The sequence below is a fragment of the Perca fluviatilis genome, chromosome 17 (assembly GCF_010015445.1).
Source record: "Perca fluviatilis chromosome 17, GENO_Pfluv_1.0, whole genome shotgun sequence".
NCBI classification, from domain to species: domain Eukaryota; kingdom Metazoa; phylum Chordata; class Actinopteri; order Perciformes; family Percidae; genus Perca; species Perca fluviatilis.
This window is the reverse complement of record NC_053128.1, coordinates 14,409,237-14,430,300: the sequence shown is the minus strand read 5'-3', so window position 1 is coordinate 14,430,300 and position 21,064 is coordinate 14,409,237. Positions and strand designations below refer to the sequence as shown.

Genomic DNA, 21,064 nt, shown 5'->3' with positions numbered 1-21,064 from the left:
CGATGTTTCAGTTCCCTCTAACGTCCGTTTTCGGAGCATCAGAGAGAAGCGGAGGTATTTAAGTGGCACCTATAAGGCACCGAAATCCGCGTTGCTATTCGGTCCGGTAGATAACGGTTGTTAAGGCGCCCGTACCGTATTTAGCACCGGTTCTGTGCAGGTGCGATGGATCGCGTACAAACCAGTAGGGTGTAGGAATGGTAGGCTATATGTTTATACTTCTCATCCAACCACATTCAAATTCACTCTATCCGGATGGCGGGATTTATCTGAATAGTTTTTTTGTGTGTGTGTGTGTGTGTGTGTGTGTGTGTGTGTGTGTGTGTGTGTGTGTGTGTGTGTGTGTGTGTGTGTGTGTCTGTGTTTTTGAACAATGACAAGCCGGAATGAAAACAAGCCGAACTGAAATAGGAGTAACGAGGCTATTTTTAAAATATAAGGAGTAAAGTTAAAAGTCTGCTGTAAAATAATCACTACAGTAAAGTATAGATAACCAAAATGTCTACTTAAGTAAGGTAACAAAGTATTTGGATCGCTCTAATTATAAAGGGCCTGGACGGTTGTAGAATGGCTGGCCAAATGACAAACTGTCATACAAGTTTGTTTTCTGAATTTTCAAAACACCAATTCACCAATTAAGACTTATTTTACCAAACCCTTTCATTACCATTATATGTGTGCCTGTTGAAATTTGAGGGTTTGATTATGCAACTGGTAAAATAAATTCATAAGAGGATCATACTAAAGAGTATATATTATAAATGATTCAGATGATGAATAATAACCAACTAAACTGACAAACATAGTGTCCTCTTTACACCTTACATTACAATGCCTCTTGCACCCAGATAACATCTGGATATGGACAATTTACATTTACACTCAATACCAAGATTGTATCAAATATCCTCATACAATTGGGCTGACTTTATCCCTCTAAAATGCATCAAATTGTCTGTGTCCGACTCACGACGAAAAGGTTATAAAAAGAAAGTTTCAAAATAGATGCAGCAGCAGAAATAGGACTCCCTAAAAACTTGGTATTTAACTGGATGGGCGCCGCTTGCAGGATGTAGCAGTGACCATCTCAGCTGTGCTGAGTGCAGAACAAAAATCCAGAATTATTTTGCGTTGATGAAAATGAGAAGCAGTCTATGGGCTATAGTTTAATTTTTAAAGTTTGAAAAATGAAGCAAACTGGATTAAATAATAACATGCATATGAGATCATCTTATTGTATGCATGTCAAGTAAGGCATACAGAATATACTTCATGTTTTCCTATAATTTATAAGTTTGGTCTCACACCTAATGGAAATGGATAGTCTGTTTTGTAATCCTGTTTAGGACCGACATCCCTTGATGCAGGATACTACATTGACATACACATTGATATCAACATATCATATATAATCTGTGTAGGTTTTTGTTGGTGGACGTAATTTAGTTAATCTAAATGTCAGTAATATTTGAGAATTTATCATTTATCAGGTAAAAGTCATTTGAAAAAATCTGCAGGAAAGTCTGGTCATGGTTGTGGCCATGCCACAACTTAGATATTATTATTGTACAGCATAGCTTGTATAGGCCTATTCATTCATTAATTTTGTAAAGCTGCCACACTGGTTCTTTATATCAACCCAATTGAAAAAGTCCTTGATTCAAACTTAAGAAAATGTTTAGTATTATCAGAAAAAAATTAAGTATCAAATTAAAGTGCCCATATTATGAAAAAAACACTTTTTCTGTGATTTGGGGATTTCTTTTGTGTCTCTGGTGCTTCCACACACATACACACTTTGAAAAAAATCCATCCATGCTGTTTTGAGTGAGATACGGTTTCTGAATGTGTCCTGCTTTCAGTCTCCTAGTGAGCTGTTCAAAATCGGCCTTGGACTGTGACGTCACAGTCCGAGGCCTGGCTAACTAACCCGTTAGCTTCGTAGCGTTAAGGCTAGCGGCTAACGCTAGCATGCTTACGTCGTTCTCAATAGCGAAGCACTGCTACAACACACACAAGTTCACCATAATCTCCAAAAGAACTACTTACGTAATGGCCCTCATTTAGAAGTCTCCCAGCTAATCCTGCCTTGTAACTGACCAAAGTTGGAGAAACAGGCTCTCTTTTACTGTCTCTAGAGTTAGCTAGCTGACATGCTCTACATCTGAGCTACTGCGCGCGCGCAAGTGCAATCAAAGATAGTACAGAAGAAGAAGATGAAAAGAGGTCTCACTCTGTAGCTAAAACAGAAACCAGGTGAAAAGAGGATCTGCAGCAGTGAGAGAGAGCTGTGCAGTACAACAACAATATGGTGTTTTTTGAAAATTAAACCATGTAAACCTATTCTGGTAAAACCTTAAAATACAGTTATGAACCTAAAAATGAGCATAATATGGGCGCTTTAAAAGTACTTATTAAAATGGTCCCATATATATTGTATAATGCTATAACAGCTTTGATTTTTGTATTTGTTTAATTCTATCAGTAGGGCGCACATACAGTAGGGAGACTTGGTGAACACAGACACTGCAAAGATTTTATAGAATGTTATATTTTGAAACTGGTGTATAAAACTCTCAAATGTAAACAGAATTTTTGTTTGAATGTTATTGTCAAAGTCACTTTCTCAAAACAAAATTATAATATTGGAGAAAGGGAGCTCTTAAATTGGTTAGGTTAAAATTAATTTAGTAATGCAACTGAGTATTGTAATCATATCTTAGCTTAACAGCCCTAACCCTATTCTATCTACTAACTATTTTTGGTCATGACCATAACTTTGATGCCAGAACAGTTGGTTTTCACATTAAAAAAACAGTGTTGCAAAATACCACGTTGGTTTTTTTGTATTTTCTTCACAAACATTTGACCTGGGTGAAACTCAATCGGCAGAACTTCTGCACAAGTTGAATATTTACAGCAAATGATAAGAGAGATAAGCAGATTTTTATTTTTTAAATTGTGTTGTTTATTGTTAAACATGAAACCAAGCTGTAGGGAGATATTAAAAATGCCCAATTACTGCCTGGTTTAAAGGAAAGTGGGAAGAAACCGGAGTACCCGGAGTAAAACCCACAGAAGCCAATCACTGGTCTCTGTCCTACAGAGGCCATTCACTGGTCTCTGTCCTACAGAGGCCAATCACTGGTCTCCGTCCTATAGAGGCCAATCACTGGTCTCTGTCCTACAGAGGCCAATCACTGGTCTCTGTCCTACAGAGACCATTCACTGGTCTCCGTCCTACAGAGGCCATTCACTGGTCTCTGTCCTACACAGGCCAATCACTGGTCTCTGTCCTACAGAGGCCAATAACTGGTCTCTGTCCTACAGAGACCATTCACTGGTCTCCGTCCTACAGAGGCCAATCACTGGTCTCTGTCCTATATACACTATACACTGGTCTCTGTCCTACAGAGGCCATTCACTGGTCTCTGTCCTATATACACTGGCCTTTGCCCTACAAACAACACACAATCACTACCATAGCGCAAACAATAAAGAGACTCTGGCCAAACTTTGGAATGGAGGAGAAGACTCTTTTGATGGCACTTTGCTTCCTTGGTTTCATCAGGTGGTCTTTGAAGAAGGAGACAATACATTTGTCAACTGCTGGTTCGTCTAGATTCATTGAGACCAGCACGTCCTGTGCACAGCCCCACTTCATGCACATGTCCTTTAAAATGGCCTTGCTGAGATGTTTATGTGTGTCATTGGTGATTTGAAAATCTTCTCCCTCGACTTCAGCCCATATCTTTTCGAGCAGGCGTTCAATGATGGCTTCTGAATTTCCAATTGTTGTGTTCACTTTCGCTTTGTTAAAGGTCCGCAAAACCAGCTTCTGCACAAGTAGCCTGACAGAAATTTTGTTTTTCTCTGCCTGTGCTGTTGAATTCTGCACAGGTCTGGCAGCTGCCTCCTCAGATACTGTGACTGTAGGTGTAGACTTGGGCGTTGGTGAATGCATAGGTGTAGGTTTGGGTGTATGCGTAGTTGTAGGTTTGGGTGTATGTGTAGGTGTAGGTTTGGGTGTATGCGTAGGTGTAGGTTTGGGTGTATGCGTAGGTTTGGGTGTATGCGTAGGTGTAGGTTTGGGTGTATGCGTAGGTGTAGGTTTGGGCGTATGCGTAAGTGTAGGTTTAGGTGTAGGTGAGGGTGAGGGTGTCGGTGTAGCGGTGGGTGACAGTGACTCAGTATTCTTGAAAGCCTTTGTCATCTTGTTACTGTGGATGCCAGCCTGTGTGCACAGCCACCACTTCATCAGTCCGAGGTAACGCCACACTTTACAATGTATTTCACCATACACTGTATCACGGGATGGGGAAGCAGACAGTGTCCTTTCATTTGATCCTGGGACAGTCTCTGGAATCCTCCCCTCAGAGACGTAACTGTAGAGGAGACCAGTAAGCTCTTCTTTGAACACCTGGTCTTTACCGTTGGAAATATCCTGCAATTTACTATAAACAACCTCACTTCCAACTTGTTGTTTTACACCATCTTTTGAAAACAGAGAGTCAACATCAGTCACAAAGGACTGCACTGACTTCTCACTTTTAACTCTGGAGTCGGGGTGGAACTGGTTGTCTAGTTGAGTGGCCATGCGATGTATTGACAGTTTGGCAAACTGCGTGGCAAAAAAGATTTTTATCTTGCTCCCCACTCCTTTTAAGGACAGTTTCCCTCTGGCTTCTGGGGTGAAACACATCTCTGTGGGTTCTGGGCTGATACACGTCTCTGTGGGTTCTGGGTAGGTTTCTGGGCTGGTCCTTGTCTCTTTGGGTTCTGGACTAATATTTGCAGCATCTTGCTCTTCCAGACTGTTAACCTCCTGAACAATTAAATGAGTAATGTCCTCTGCAATAATTTGAATCTCCCGCGAGGTGTCAGATTGCAGCTGATCATACTCCGAGTCGGTCATTTCATCCAGTAGAGGTTCTGTGAGTCCACTGACCTCATTTGTAATTATTTCCCTCACAGCTGTGGTTGTTACACTCACAAAGTGCTCTGATGCTCTGGAGACCTTGTCCGGGGTTTTTGATTCCACAGATCTGGCTGCTGACTGGCAGCAATCAGTATCTGCCTCGTCTTGATCTTCCATCTCTTGTTGTCCATCAGCAGCCTTCTGTATGGAGATGTCCTGTCTCGTTCGTGGTTTACGTGGTCGACATGAGCACAAAACGTCTTTCATCTCGCCCATAAATGCTTTCAACATATTGAAGGCATGTCGTACCATCGCATTAAGTCTGTGAGGGGGAGTCACGCGCTCACTAAATACAGGTTCCAAAGTGTCCGCACTATTGCTGATAGCAGAGTAAATGCTTTGTGCAACCTCTGTAACAAACATGTTGTTTAATATATTTGAGCTGTCACAGTGGACAGGGTCCTTTACTTGCAGAACCTCAGCAAAAGTCAGAGGAAGTGTGTCGCCCAGACTGGACCGAACACGCTCCTCAGAGATTATTTGGCAGTATTTATTCTGCAGAGTTGCCAAAATGGATTTAGACACTAGTGATATTAGGTCCAAAATCATCTCCGCCATCAATGTTGATGTGGCATCATCAGGTGCACCTTCCTTCAATAATCTCTGCTGTTCCAGTGTCATCCTTTTGAAAAAGGACTCAACCACTGGACGAACATCTTCCACTCTGATCTTCGATATCTCCTCTGTCTGGGAACTTTCCATTTCAGTCATGGTGATTGTATTAGATAGGCTGTGTTTTCTGAATGTCTTGTCTTGTTTTACAGGTACAGGTTTGTCAGAAGCTTTCTAAGCAGATAGAAGTAAACCAATGTAGAGTAAACCATAGTATAGAATGATTTCCCCTAATGTCTGAATCTCTCTTATAGGCAAAATGTCATGATGTCATTCATGAAAGGCATATAAAGGATGAAAGGCATTCTAGAACCTGATGTCAGATCAAAGGACGTTCCAGCTAAGCTCCGCCCCCCAACGGGGAATGCCGCTTAGCAACCGTTGCTAGGCACCAGTCGCACTCTCTGACCGCTCTTTATTCGGATTCGAGTCTGTCTAAGTTCTCAAATAATGTTTTTGTCTTTTTATGTAAAAGTGTGAACCTGTCCAAAAGAAATGGTGCATGAGCCTTTACTGTCATGTCTTCTTATGTCTGAAATTAAAGAATCCTTGTTTCAAAATAAAACACCACGAACAAGTTAGTTATGAGTCGTTTCTGTTTTGGCTCTATCTAGCCTACATAGTCCTCCTATACTAGCCTACAGTGTTGTACTTTCATCAGCCAACATTTTAAGCAAGCTGGGTGGATCATCCTTATAAAAACTAGGCCTATAATAGCCTGAAGGCTATGTAATGCCATTTTATTTAATACATGCATACATATAGCCTACAAACAAAACTTTAATTTCATAATGTTATTTTGTCACATTCTTATTTATTTCCTTTTCTATCTATTTCCACTTATATGATGGCGCATGGCTATCTTACAGACTCAGACTAATATAAGCAGCTACATTTCTGCTAAGTCTAATAAAACACGATGACTCAGCGTTCATAAACATTAGGCCTATTTCAGATCATTCAAAATAGCTGGGGGTTCAGTTCAAAACTGAGAGAGAGAGAGAGAGAGAGAGAGAGAGAGAGAGAGAGAGAGAGAGAGAGAGAGATCGGCACACAGCTGTGTGGGGCACAAACAGCAGATCGTTTTTCAGAGGCTGTTCCGCCTGAACCCCACAAAGAAGATCACATATGGCTTTGTTGTGGAAATTGATCAATAAACATTTTATTTTGGGCCAGCGTGTCAGGCATTCGAACTGCATCTCCTCTGCCTCATTGCATTAAGGCCACACGATGGCAGCATCGATCACCTCTCTCTCTCTCTCTCTCTCTCTCTCTCTCTCTCTCTCTCTCTCTCTCTCTCTCTCTCTCTCTCTTCGCGCGCGCTCTCGCTCTATTTTCCCCTCCGTCTCTATGGCACGAGGCGGACTGTTGCCCAGTGTCACCCATCTGCTGCTCGTGCAGATCATACTCTACTCCCCGAGTCCGCGGCAGTTTTTCTTTTCTTTTCCTCTCTTCTTTATGGCTGGAATATGAGAGCCACCAGCACGGTCTGAGGCGCGTGGATCGGAGAGACAGAGACGAGGTGAGCAGGTTACATGAATTGTTTTTTTTGAAAAGTTGACAGAGTTTGACAGACAGAAGAAAGAAAGGTAGAAGCAATGTTTTGCTGAGAGGAATTTCAATTAGTAGGATGCTAAACTTATTATTATTTTTTTTTTTACTGCGTCGAGTTAAACTTGAGACACACCACTAGGCTACTGTTGAGATAATGACAAAATAATAAGGCTAAGTAAACTACAATTTAAAGAAGTGAAAGTTGGAATTACTGTTTTTCCGTGCAAGAGACAGTTCACTGTGTAGCCTATTATCGCCAACCAAGCGTTAGGGGACTGTTCGTTATTTATTTAAGGGGCCAATAAACTTGACCGTCCCCTCATCAGTGATCATTTTTCCATGACCCTCCCAAATGACTTGAATAAGAGGCATGACCCTCCCCACCAATTTATCAATGCCTCATGTACTGGTTTAGGCTTGGCAAAGATGTACAGACGCCCTTTAATTTTTTTACAGCCATGATATGCATGAGTTATCCTCGGCTTTCTCATCTTACACATCCCACTCCTCTGTTATGGTGTGGTGGCCATTTCAGTAGATTTACTCACTAACCTTGTTGTGGAAACACAATAAGCATGGAAACTAAATGCACACTTCCTGTATTACTGCATTACCTTAAATACTAAGTTACTCCTCTAGTAAACTAGTATTCACATGAAATAAAACAATAAAAGATTGAGACCATTCAACAAAGCACACTGGGTAACAAATTCAATACACAAACTGGTTGCTATGGATACTAGCACTAGGCTTCCTCAGTCATTGTATATTTTAGCATATAGGTACAGCTGCCGAAGCTGAACATTATATTCCAAAACATATATGTTTATTTTTTAAGCAGATTTTAAATTACATTGTAACAATTTAACAATTTGCCCTTATGGAATCCAATCGTAGCACGGCTGTCTTGGAACGCAATAGACAGACGATGGCGGAATGCAAACTCATGGGTCAGACCCATCTGGTAGCGAAGGAGGGCCGAGACTGAGAGCTACATGGAAAAATATGCACCAAACAAGCCACTTTGAAATTTTTTTACATGACCCTCCCCTATTTTCCTCCGGTGGTCCATTCCATAAATACCGAACGGTCCCTTATACATCTTTTTAATCGTCAGTGTCACATTTATTTGTTGATGCTGATATGGCAGCAGGTTATTTGACTTGTGAATCAATCTTGTTTCCATCCTTCTGCTGCTTAATCTGCAGTCATCAAATCCAATACACTTCATTTGGACTGTTCATAATGTTGTAATTATCATTCACTATTTGACTCATTCATAGGCCCAATTACTATTTGTCAAAGAGTTTAATGTGTTATACAGCAGATGTCCCTGATTTTACCACTTGTAATGCTACATTTTGTTATTTTCTTTCAACCACAAAAGTATACGTGTGCAGAAGAAGCACGTCACCGGCAGCCGCTATGCTTGCGAGAAACTGAGCTCCTACACTCGCCTCCGTATTTCATTGAATAACCAGGTCTATTACTTTTTCTTCGACGCCAAATCGTTTTGTCTGTTGTCTAGGTGATTCGGTGAAACGCCTGCAGGCACGAAAGAGCGAGTCTCAGCACCTGTGGACTAACGGTATTTGGGCCACTGTACAGAGTTTGACTGGAGGACGCTGTGTGTAAGTTTTGAAACCAACCGTTGGAGGGACACCTAATCAGACTGTAAGGAATGATGGCTTGTATCATGTTGACGCGCCAACAGTGTTGTTGTCATTACTTAGAATTCCTCATGGGGGCGACAGAAACTACGCACTATAGCTTTAAAGGTCCAATATGTAATATATTTACTGTAATAAATCCAAAAATGACCCCAATGCATCATCAGATATTTAGGAAACATGCTAAGTTGAAATATTACCTTTTCTGACAACAATGCTAATGCCAGTATTTTCTCCTTTTGAAATTTCCGTTCCATGACGGAATTTCTGTTTGTGTTATGGCTAGTTACTAACTGCCCAGTTTGACAGCCAGGCCGGGTTGCCAGATATAACGTTACCTGTAAAAATGTATACCCAGCGCGCTACAGCTGTAGCGTTAGTACAGCCATGAAAGCAGCAAACAAACGAACAGGATCAACTGAGATAGATTCTACCTGACCTAAAAAACAAACATGTTTCTAACAGTTGCGTGACCAAGAGACGTAACAAACTCCGGGTTAATATTGGAGATGTATTTGAAAGATGGAGACAGCTTAGAGCCCAAAAGGATGCCGAGTTGGCTAATTCTCTCCTGAACAGGTAGCAAAGCATTACCTTCAAGGTAATTTATCACGGCTACAAGGGACGTATCTTGTAGACGCATCTTATGTTATTTCAACATTTGTGTACTCACATTGAATTATATAGCTAGAGGACCCGAGTTGGTTACTCGCAAAAACAATTGAGACTGCTAACCCTGCTAACTGCTAACGTTACCGGAGGACCATGCAAGCTGGCCACGGCTGTTTACAACGTGTAGGCTATAACGGTGAGTTACTTTAAGCCAAGAGAGGGGGGCTGTAAATCAGGAAGAGAGGACCGTGAATTTGCAGTGTGTTTAGTGATTGTTGCCGTAATTCTAAGCCAATAAAGTGCGTTCAGTCGGGTGGAGAGGACCGCAAGGTAGTGTTATTTTTAGCGGTTCCTACCGTAATTATAAGCCGAGGAAGTGTGTCTGTCTGTCGGATGGAGACGACGTCGAGGTTGTTGTGTTTTTAGCAGTTCATACTGTAATTCTAAGCCGAAAAAGTGCGTGCTACTCCGCTGTGCTGTGAAGTAATGTCTGGCTATGTAAGACAAGCGTCTAGCAATAGATGCTGCGGTCTCAGCCTGGCAACCTCCGTGAACTTCAAGTCTGGGAAGGAGGCAAAAAAATATTTTTTTTGTTTGTACTATCAGCAGAATCTGAGTGTCTGATATCCATAGGGAGGTTATTCCAGAGAAAGGAGGCCTGTATTCTGAGAGTGTGATTGGATTATAAGGTTTAAGGAGATCAGAGACATAGAAAGGGGCGTACCGATGTACAATTTTGTTTGTCATCAGGAGCACCTTAAAGTCTGATCTGTGATGGATCCCTATCCATCACAGATCAGACTTTAAGGTGCTGATCTGTATTTAGCTTATGAAGGGAAGCTAAAACTGGAAAAATATTGTCAATTTTCAGTTAGGATTCTAGCAGCAGCATACTACACAAACCATTTGAAGACTTCTAGTAATAGCACGTGGCAGGCCTGACAGCAAAACGTTATAATAATCCAGTTTGATTGATACAAAGGCGTGATTTAGGGTCTCTGTATCAGCAGTGGATACAAAAAGACCAGGGGCATCTGCCTAGTCATTGCTGGGTCTGTTGACCTGCTGAGACTTCCACAGAAAGATTAGTTTGAAGAGTTTGTTTCATGTCAACGCCTCAAAAAAATGTTCGCTGGCTGTCCAGACACATGAAAAGGTCTGCTGTTGTTCAATTAACCCGAACACAGTGAACTGATTGCTGACATTTCAGTGCTGACGTGCCGCAATTTCTCCGTCCTTGTTACTTTATTACAGTATAGTTTGTTTATTAGGAACACAAACCGCACACAGTCACTTATTAGTGTATCCACACAGATGCTCATGCACACACACACACACACACTCACACTCACACACACACACACACACACACACACACACACACACACACACACACACACACACACACACACACACACACACACACACACACACACACCATCTATTGATGGAAATGCACTTCAGCAGGGGCGGGCTGCTGCTGTATATCTGGTGGCTTTTCAATTGATTAAGCTTTTAATTGACTGTAAACTACTGTAATATCACTGCACAACAGTGAGATAACTGCAGATACACTGTATATTGTACTGTGTGTGCGCAAGAGATAAAGAGATAAAGAGAGGTATCAAAAAAAGATAGTGAAAAGTTGTAAAAAGCGCATGTCCTAAGTAGAAGTAGATTGACAGGCAAATATTGTTTTAAAGTTGTAGAAATCATGTGGCAAGTGCAGTAAACATCTGATTAAGTGTTTTTAAGCTTTTTAATAGCGTTCTACTCTTTGCCTTGTGTTGTAAGAGTGTAGCTGCATTAAGTTATCCATTAGCTAAGCAAACGTAAAAATGTTGGCTCCAATTCATACAAATGCATGTCACACAATGTTGTAGTAGTGAGCAGAGATCGTTTAGTGAAATGTTGTTTTCATGAAAGATAAGGCAAGCTTGGATAAAATGTTTATTTGGCTAGCGAATGGCAAACCTGTACAGTGGATTTAGGGTCTTTTTCACTGATCTCTCTTGAAATGTTTCCCATTTCAGTGATGTAATCAAACACAATCAAAATGAAATGGCAGCTCGACATGATAACGCACAGCCCACTCCTTCAGTTCTGATTGTTTGCCTGCAGTTTTTGCCGCAGCATAAAGTATTACAGATATTAAGTGTTAGAATTTTAAACTCCGGTTGATTTCTGAGGACTATGGTTAACTGCTCCTCAGATCTCTGCAGGGTAAATACATACAGCTAGCTAGACTGTCTGTCCGATCTGAGTTTTCTGTTGCACGACTAAAATAAATTTTGAACGTACACATGTTCCATCAAAACAAGTTCCTTCCTGAGGCTATTTTGCAGCGGCTCCTTGCCGAGCTTAGCGCGGTAAATGCTAGATCGGATCCGCTAGACGTGTCGATGTCACAGGACGTGCCTCGTGGCTCGCCTTATTCTGCCTCTGATTACCCTTACCCTGGTATTCTTACCCTTACCCTAACCAATCCCCACTCCCCATGCCTAAACCTAACTAAGTTGACCATTCTAGCAGATCCAATTTAGGATCTACCGCTTAGCGCCGCCCATGACGATTGTGATTGGTTTAAAGAAATGGCAATAAACCAGAGCACGTTTTTCTCCCATCCTGGAATGCTGTCTGGACTAGCCAGACACTAATCTGCAGCGCTGTGGAGGAAGGTCTGGCAAAGCGAGACTATGAGAGTAATGCTTTCAAACAAGGCTGATACAGTGGTGTCATCCAATAGCAGTTTGGCTATTGTTTAAAGATGTAATATTTCTGCATTAAAATGTCTATAAACGACTATAGTTATATGTACTTACATTATCCCAAATGTTTCCACCAATGTTCAAACCCGGAGAAATCTTTTTTTTTAATTAATGACATGGGACGTGTTACTGATTCTCTGGTAATAAATCACTCTCATTGCTTACCCTTGACATGTCTCCTATTCTCAGTAAATCTGGTCTAAATAAGCATTTGCTTGCCAACATCTTTTGGCTTGTCCACATGTGCAAAACATATTATATTGAGTCCACACCGTGTAATCCTTTAAAAACAGAGCATTGGTCCTATTCAGCACTGAGAAAAAGAACCAAAAGATCCTCATCACTCATCTGCCCTTACGCTGTTTCCCAGGAATAAATAGTGGCAATGTATAACCTCTGGTAACATCTGGGAAAGAGACAAAATAAATAAAAGGCAATTTATGAAAAAAAGCAGTCATGGTGGTTCACTGTAATAGACCCTTTATTGCATGAAAAGTTGAATCTGGATAAATAGTAAATCTTTTTTTATTATCTTAAGAGAAAATGAGTACTCCTGCCTCACTGAAAAAAATGAAAGCCAAAAGCAACACACAATTCCAACACTGGCTGTCCGCTACAAGCAGCCTGATAGCCCTGGCCACTTCCAAGGTATGAACATCTGTAAATGAATCAGCCAGGTGAAACAAACTGGTGTTGAGAGACAGTCCATGTACTTAAGTAACCTGCCCCTGGCAAATGAAGGTAGAACAGTATATTAGTCACAGAAGAAGTGATTTTGGGGATCAGCACTGGCCTTTGCGTTTACCAGAAACAGTTAACTTCTTGTCCCTGTCCTGTCCTTATTAGCCATTCCCTGTAGACATTTAGGAGAGAGCCACCGTCTTCAGGCTAATTTTGGGCTGTCTGTACCAGGGCCAACTCATTAGCCTGATTCCTAGGGCTAGCTAGGCCTTATTCATTATCAATGTCACCTCACCCAAAGCAACATATCTGTCTATACTATGTGCCTCTTGGTTAGCAGAGAAAAGTTATTGTATGGGCAGTAGTAAATTCAACACAGTGCTGTCAACAAAGCACTACAGACTACAGTATTTCCCAGTTTTATTTTATATTTGTGCCATCCAGACTCTTTTTATGGTTTGTCTGGATAAGCTGAGATACGTTATGGCATCCACAACCAATGCATCAGCGGCACAACTCCCCCAGACTAAAGATGCTTTCAGGCAACATGTTCCTAGGTCGATGTATCAGACAGCAGTGTGGAATCACAGCCGTGTTCCAAAGGCACTTCTGCGGAATTACATTGGAAAAGGCTGGACAGTCAGAGAAGACATTAAGGCCGCATTGTATCAGAAACCAGCTGCTCCACAAGAGCTCAGAAACATCACTCACCCATACTGCAGTGATGGGACCTGCAGTGACTGCAGGGAATGTCAGTGCCCGCACATTTAGTCACCGAGGATAACATGGTTGAGTGAAATAACGATTGAAAAGATGGAAATAACAAGAAAAAATAGACTAGGGAACGTTGTGTGTTTGTATGGGTTATACTATATTCTTACTTTGTTGTTTTTTTTGTGAATGCAAACTATTACTTTAGCATCCATAACGCATGTTTACCCCTTAAATCAAAGTTGATACAAAACTTTCAATAAGTGGCCTGTTACAATATCTTTCTGATTAAAGTGTATTTTTAAGTGTCTACATTGACAGAAGACATGCTATTTACACCCATTTCATTTTGCTTGCAACCACTGACCATACCCGCTACAGTTACATATCATCTATTGCTGATACTCTGACAATCCCAGCCAAATCAGCCTAAAATAAATAAATACATTTATCATAGACCATCATATTTGATATGCCTGTTACGTATTTATGTATTTGTAGTACTGTATTTCCTCAAGGCATAAAGATGTTCACGTTCTATTTATCAATCAGAGCTTGCATTATGAAATTACTTGAATTCAGGTGTATCATCTCCCTTTTGGCCTGGCTTTATTTTGCACTCCTTTTATTCATGATGTGTGTCACAATAGCAAGTCAGAAAATCTCCTCGTTGCTGATGTTCAGCTGCTCCTCTCCAGTTGTTTGTCTTTTGACATTCTCGGACTTCCTTGTGGATGAGCACAGTCTGGGTTTTCCCAGTCGTCTATAAATTGCAAAATGTATCTAGGCAGTGTGTGCATGCCAAAAAGAAATCACACATAACAATTAACAAACACAAAGCTCACTTCCAGATAATTATCAGCTGTGTGCGGAAGTGAAACCTAACCTGCCAGCCCTCCACACTGATGTAGCTCTTAATGCAGCCAGAATTAAATTTCAGGATAGTTATTTAATGAAGGAAGCCGTAAAAGCAAGACAGGGTAGGGTTGTTTGTTTTCTAGCGGAACATGGATGATTTTCCTCCTTTTTTTACTAGTGATGATGAGATGGTTTACTCTGTGAGAGGTGATGTTACTCGGACGCAGTTTGTTGCACATTCACTGGAGCTGAACAAAACCTATTGGTAAAACTTTTCAGTTAAATGTTATCAATAGTAAAATTGCAGTGAACAAGAATTTGATGTGTGGATCGGAGTCTTCTTTGAATAATTTAACTTTTGTATGTTGGAAAGGTGGCCATGCAAAGCTTCAAGTTAACCATTAAACATCTGAGAATGAATTAACGAAGAGGAACTGACAACATTTTAAACAGTTGTTGCTTTTATTATTTACTGTATATTGTTTGATTTGGTTTTAATTCTTTATAGGAGGAATCTTTTTGCTGCTATTTTTTTTGTCTTTGTCATTGGTTGACATGTAATTGCTTCCTTGAGCGTATTTTAAGAAGGATTTCCTGGCAGCGTGTATGTAGAAAGAGATATTGATGTGGACAGTGGTGCTATGAGAAAGTGGAAAACTGATCAGTCCTAACTAAATCCATGGGGAGGCACACAACGGGTGATGGCCCCGGGTAGAGGCTTTATTTCCACAGCCTGCCTGTCTTTCGCATTTGTGCTTATGTAACTTGTGTTACATGTGTGTGCTTCCATGCCAATGTTTGTATGCTATATGTCATTCTCTGTTTACTCCCTTCATCCAGTGAGCTGGCACCCTTATTGTGACGAGCCCAGCGCGCTCAATTACCCGCTCACAACCCATTACCCTCACCCACACAGCTTTATCCAGAGGACACGCTCCGGACGCTCAGAGTTGCATCTTGCTCCAGCCATGCGTGCAGCAGGCTAGTGTGGGATTTAATGCATCCCTGTGAGCGCATGGAAAAGTCAGAATGAGGAGAAATGAAGGGTTTTGAATATTCAGTAATTGCAGGTGACACTGATTGTTTGAGGTTTTAGTTCCACCTTGTTGGAGCGTTAATTTCGCTGCACAGCGGGTGTGAAGACGACTTCTGGATATAAAAAACTTGTTGTTTTTTGTTGTTTATTTAAGAAAAAAACTACTCTTACGGGGGTCCATATAAAGACAAAATACAGTATAATCAGATACAATCATGTTAACAAACTGTTAAGATTGTAGATGATATAAAGTAATTTATGTACTAGTTTTGCTCCAGTGCTCAAAACTGTAAACAGTTTTATAATGAATCAGGGAGGGCTTATTATCAGCATTATTCAGTCCTATTAGTGATGCAGTCTTCAAGAAGTGGCTCTTTTCTGACACTTATGTCCGAGCTTTAAGAATTTGTTTTGGTGAACCATCTTGGAAACTGGGGTTAGAGAACTTGGGGAAACTGAATTTGTTCTTCAGCCCAAAAAATAACCAATCTTTATTTTAGCTAACAGATGTCTCCAGATGCTGCCTGGTTATTCAGCTGCTTGTTACACAGACTGGTAGTTTATAAAAACCCACCAGCGCTGTGGATCAGTGTATCTTTTGGTCATTCTATTTTCATTTCATAAACAGGTATTGAAAAACCAAAAACAAATGGTTATTTGATTTTCGTTTTAAAATACAAAATTTGAAAGTGAAATACAAGGCATTTTTTCCTTTTCCTGGTCAAAGGGGGATGAGAGATATTTAAAAATATGCTTTGATAATCATTTTCTTTTTCATAAAAATAAAATCACTCGAAAATAGGAACAAAAAAAGGCCTGTTTTTTCATATTCAGAGACCGGATGTTGTCATTTCCAGTGCAACAGCACCAGTGTTGCTTTCAGCACAGGCTGAAATGACTTTAATTTAGGCTTAGGGTTCGGTTTCTGATTCGGCCAAACCCTATAGGGTTCAGTAGGGTTCGGCTTTGGATTCGGCCGAACCTTATATATATATTCGGCCGAATATCTATAGGGTTCGGCTCATTACTCCATTATGAGATAAGATATGAAAATGTTATGTATACAACATATGTTCCCAAGAATTCCTTCTGTCATTTGGTATGACATTTATACCATTGTGATGTATGGTGCTCAGTAAATGTTAGACACTGTGAGAAATGTGACAACATACCCCACTCTCCCTATAGGGTTCGGCCTAATCCGAACCCTATATATATATTCGGCCGAATATAAAACCACATTGTTTTATATTTCTACACATGTTAAATACAGACAATTTGAGGTGTGGGTGTGAGGCTTAGGTTTGAATGCACCTTGGACAGAGCTAACGGCTGAGTAAAAAAAATAACGAGTAGCCTAAAAAGTAAATAATTACTTTGGCTGTTGAGTAATTAGCCAAGCAGAAAACATGAATTTGATTGACAGTTGACCCCTAGACATTGCAGTAAAGAAAACACAGCAGCATTAACAAGTGCTTAGGGACTGTTTGTTATTTATTTAAGGGGCCACCGGAGGAGTTTTGGGATCTTTAGTCAAAATAGACATGACACTCCCCTCGACAGTAATAATTTTTCCACAATAATTTGAAAAATAGGCATGACCCTCCCCAACAATGCCCTATGTTCTAGTTTGCATGTGCAAACTATGTGCAGATGCCCTTTGATTTTTTTTTTTACAGCTATGACATACATGAGTTATCCTCTGCTTTCTCATCTTACACATCCCACTCCTCTGTTATGGTGTGGTGGCCATTTCAGTAGATTTACTCACTAACCTTGTTGTGGAAACACAATAAGCATGGAAACTAAATGCACACTTCCTGTATTACTGCATTACTTCAAATACTAAGTAACTCATCTAGTAAACTAGTATTCACATGAAATAAAACAATAAAACATTGAGACCATTCAGCAAAGGACACTGGGAAATAAATTCAACACTGGTTGCTATGGACTCGTTACTAGGCTTCCTCAGTCATTGTATGTTTTAGCACATAGGTAAAGCTGCCGAAATTGAACATTATATTCAAAACATATATGTTTATTTTTAAAGCAGATTTTAAATTACATTGTAACAATTTAACAATTCGCCCTTATTAAATCCAATCGCGGCACGGCTGTCTTGGAACGCAATAGACAGACGGTGGCGGGATGCCCCGACACTTAAATTCAACTAAAATGTAACAGTGAACAATCAGTGTTCGACCTACAGTCTGTTGAGATTTCTCTCCAAACGCAGAAACCAAGCGCAATCACACCATAAAATGTTAAGAAAAAAGATCTGTATTTTGCAGTAATCCAATGACATGAAAATAAAGTCATCCACAGCGATCAGTAGATCCACAAATAGAGTCACGGTGTATCCAGCAAGGCCTATACGAGCGTCACATTCACAAGCCAGCTCCAAACAGGTGAACGAGGCCTCTCCACTTCGCTGTTTAAACAAAGTGGAATAAATGTATAAAAGTCTAAATCTACACAAAATCCGCAATCAATTAGTAAGCTGACATCAAATGTATATACATGGCATTTAGGAAACCTTTATTGCAACCTTGACACGGCAAGATGTGCAGACATCCCAACATTTTTTACGTCCTGCTGCTCCCATCGTCAGCCAGGTAATATGTTTTTTGCTAAAGCAGTATATGAAACCTACCACCATTTAGTTTTGTGTTATTTAAGATATTTATAAAATATCTGGTCATGCCAGACGTCATTTTTTAAACAATGCAATTATCTGTTACAGCCACCAGGGGGGCAGTGCTCCCCCTGCCCCACAGAAAACTCATGGGTCAGACCCATCTGGTAGCGAAGGAGGGTCGAAACTAGGAGCTACATGGAAAAATATGCACCAAATGACCACTTTGAATGGCGTCCCAAACCAACTGGTTCTTGAGCAAACTTTACACGTTTGTCAGTTCCAGTTTCCTGCTGCTGCTTTCAGTTAACATAATATTGTAGAATCAAAACTCCTTGGCGTGCGCGTGCGTGCGTGCGTGCGTGCGTGCGTGCGTGCGTGTGCGCGTGTGTGTGTGACGGATGGTGTTTTTTGCTTCAGGCTGATCATTGCTGAGTTAAACTGACAGAGCTTCTGCTTTCTTCTTTTTGCACTCTTTTAAGTTATGCATTCGTAAAAATAGTGGCAAAATATGTTTGTCATCTTCATACAAGCTCCAAGTAAGTTGAGGTACAGAGCCTCTGAACTATTAAAGTTTTTTTTTTTTTTTTTCAACCTAGACCCTATTTTCCTATGTTTTTGTGTGTAAGTGACTGATGGGAACAACAATCTTTGAAATTGGTCCATTATTAAGCGAGAAAGCAGTGACCAGCAGCCGCAGACCGGGCTGCAATGTAATTCTATAGGGCAAATGTGCATAGTCACATATGTCCTCTAAACGTTTTGCCACCTACAGGCTCAGATTGTTATTATAGGTGTCTGACAACATTATGGAAGGGATCCCTACAGAGAAAGGCCTTTTAAAAACCTCTTTAAGACCTTTTTGTTTAACCAGAAACAGCTCTAAGATCGCTAGCGCTAAACCCACCAGACTCCATTAAAAAAGCAAGACTTTTAGCAGATGTAGAGCTAACATATTTTCACATGTAAATCGGTAAACTATGTGTTTATTTCAACCAAAACTAGAGTTGAGATTGTCAAAAAAGTAGAAAGATGACCCAAAACAGCTTTTCATAGTTTTGTTTTGTTTCTGTTCACTTTGAATGAAGTGTATTTTACGATGCTTAAATTAATGTTTATTTACATGGAGTCTGGTGGCTTTAGCGAACGCAATTTCGCAGATGTTTTTATGTTTAAAAAAAAAGGATCTTACTCTTTAACAGAAAGTTTGACCTCCTTAGAAATCCTTTCCATAGTGGTGTCAGACACTTAGAATATTAATCTGAGCCTGTCAATGGCAAAACAAGCACTTTTGTAAACTTCTGTAAACTGCACAATTGCCATGTTAACTTACATTGTAGATTGTTTTGCTGACTACCGACTGCAGCATTCTTGCTTAATACTGGACCAATGTCAAAGATTGTTGTTCCCATCAGTCACGTAGATACAAAAACATAGGAAAATAGCGTCCAGGTTGAAAAAAAAACAAAGTTACCCTTAAGTGTGTGATGTATATATGTACAGTATATGTAAATGTTTTTAAAGTTCAAAGATCAGATTCTGTTTTCACTAAAGTGCAGAAGATTGGTGATATTTAATATTAAAGTGATAGTCCTGGTCCATTTAGTGACACCTGTGGTTTCTCACAGTTGGGGACTAGTTAGCAGCTCCACGATGATCTTAATTTGAATTTGTGCAGGGTGTGTGGATGGCTTAAAGACAAACATAAGCACAAACACACTGGGCTTCTTTGTGAGGCTCCAAATGCATTTGGAAAAATAAGCTTTGTTGATTGCAGGTCCTAACATAATGAGTAAACAACACCTCCCTCAGTGAGTAATCATGTCATCCATTGGCAAATGTTTAAAGACACACTCCAAAACTACTGACAGACCTAAATGAAATGCCATCATGAAGTGTGAGATTCATTGTAGAAGAGAAGGAGAGACCCCTTTATACACTCACAACAGCAGCAAAGTAGACCAGAATGCAATGCAGCTCTACAGAACAGGAGTGTCTTGCCTAGAATCACAAAAATGAATCACAAGTGTACAGATTCTGGGAAAGTGGAACTGAGTAAATTAAGAGTTTAGTCATAATAGATACTGTTCATGTCTTTTCTCTTTAAGGATATTATGATGTGTTAATCCCACTTAACAATTGCCCTACCTTACAGTATCTGTGGCACTCAACCCAAAGTCCATTGGTGCCTACTAAAGAAATACATCTTCACCTTTCATGAGTACTTTCATTTTGTTATTTTTTGTTTTTATGTTGGGGACTATGTTCAATGGCGGATTAAAACAAATTTGGCGCTTTAGTGAGTTTGTTACGGCACTAGAATGGTGAATTTGGGACTGACTCAAAATAAACTACTGTGCTTAATAAAGGAACATGTCACCCAGTGCAACAGTTTGGCTCATTGATGTGTTATCAATTATCTTTTTGACAACAGTGGAGGTCTATGGCACAGAAAAATATGCTACGTCTGGCTTTGTCTGCACAGGCAAGTAGAATCAATTCACTTATGACTTTGGTCTTTTCATGGGATTTCTGGTGATATTTTATATTATATTTATCTTTTAATCCCTTCTTGTGATGTATATCAACACTGATCAGCAGCTACTTCACAAACACTACACATACTTTACAGCAGTGCCTCAGGTGAGAGCCTCTGCCCCGGCAGTGGTTTGTTTAAGAGCCAGTCTTCGTTACTCAAACATTTAAAATTACAGGAGGAGAGTCTGCAGAGCATGATACCTCTCAGCGTCCTTGGCAACGGGAACAGAGACTCCTCCTCCACATACAAATAAAAAAGGAAAAGGTGTCTAAAATAGTCCTGACCTGTTATCACTGACTCAAATTAAGTGATGTGGTAGCTGTTAGAGGCAAGAATAATCTGATTATGACGTGATCGCTTCAGGTAAAAACTACATCTTTCCAGGGATGTCTTAGACATAAACCTAA

The 21,064-nt window shown here is 40.3% G+C and overlaps 2 protein-coding genes across 4 annotated transcripts in view; one reads left to right on the top strand and one right to left on the bottom strand.

Moving 5' to 3' along the window:
* Positions 1-21,064, bottom strand: part of LOC120545508 (beta-amyrin 28-monooxygenase-like) — a 120,033-nt gene that overhangs the window by 43,397 nt on the left and 55,572 nt on the right. The gene's annotated exons all lie outside the window — the stretch shown is intronic.
* Positions 6,988-21,064, top strand: part of si:dkey-247m21.3 (5-hydroxytryptamine receptor 4) — a 63,798-nt gene continuing 49,721 nt past the window's right edge. The window contains exons 1-2 of one of the 2 annotated variants that reach the window (XM_039779891.1): positions 6,988-7,112; positions 8,673-8,775. The gene's annotated coding sequence lies outside the window, so the exon portion shown is untranslated. The remainder of the gene's footprint in view (positions 7,113-8,672; positions 8,776-21,064) is intronic. The other variant, XM_039779892.1, reaches the window with a different exon arrangement.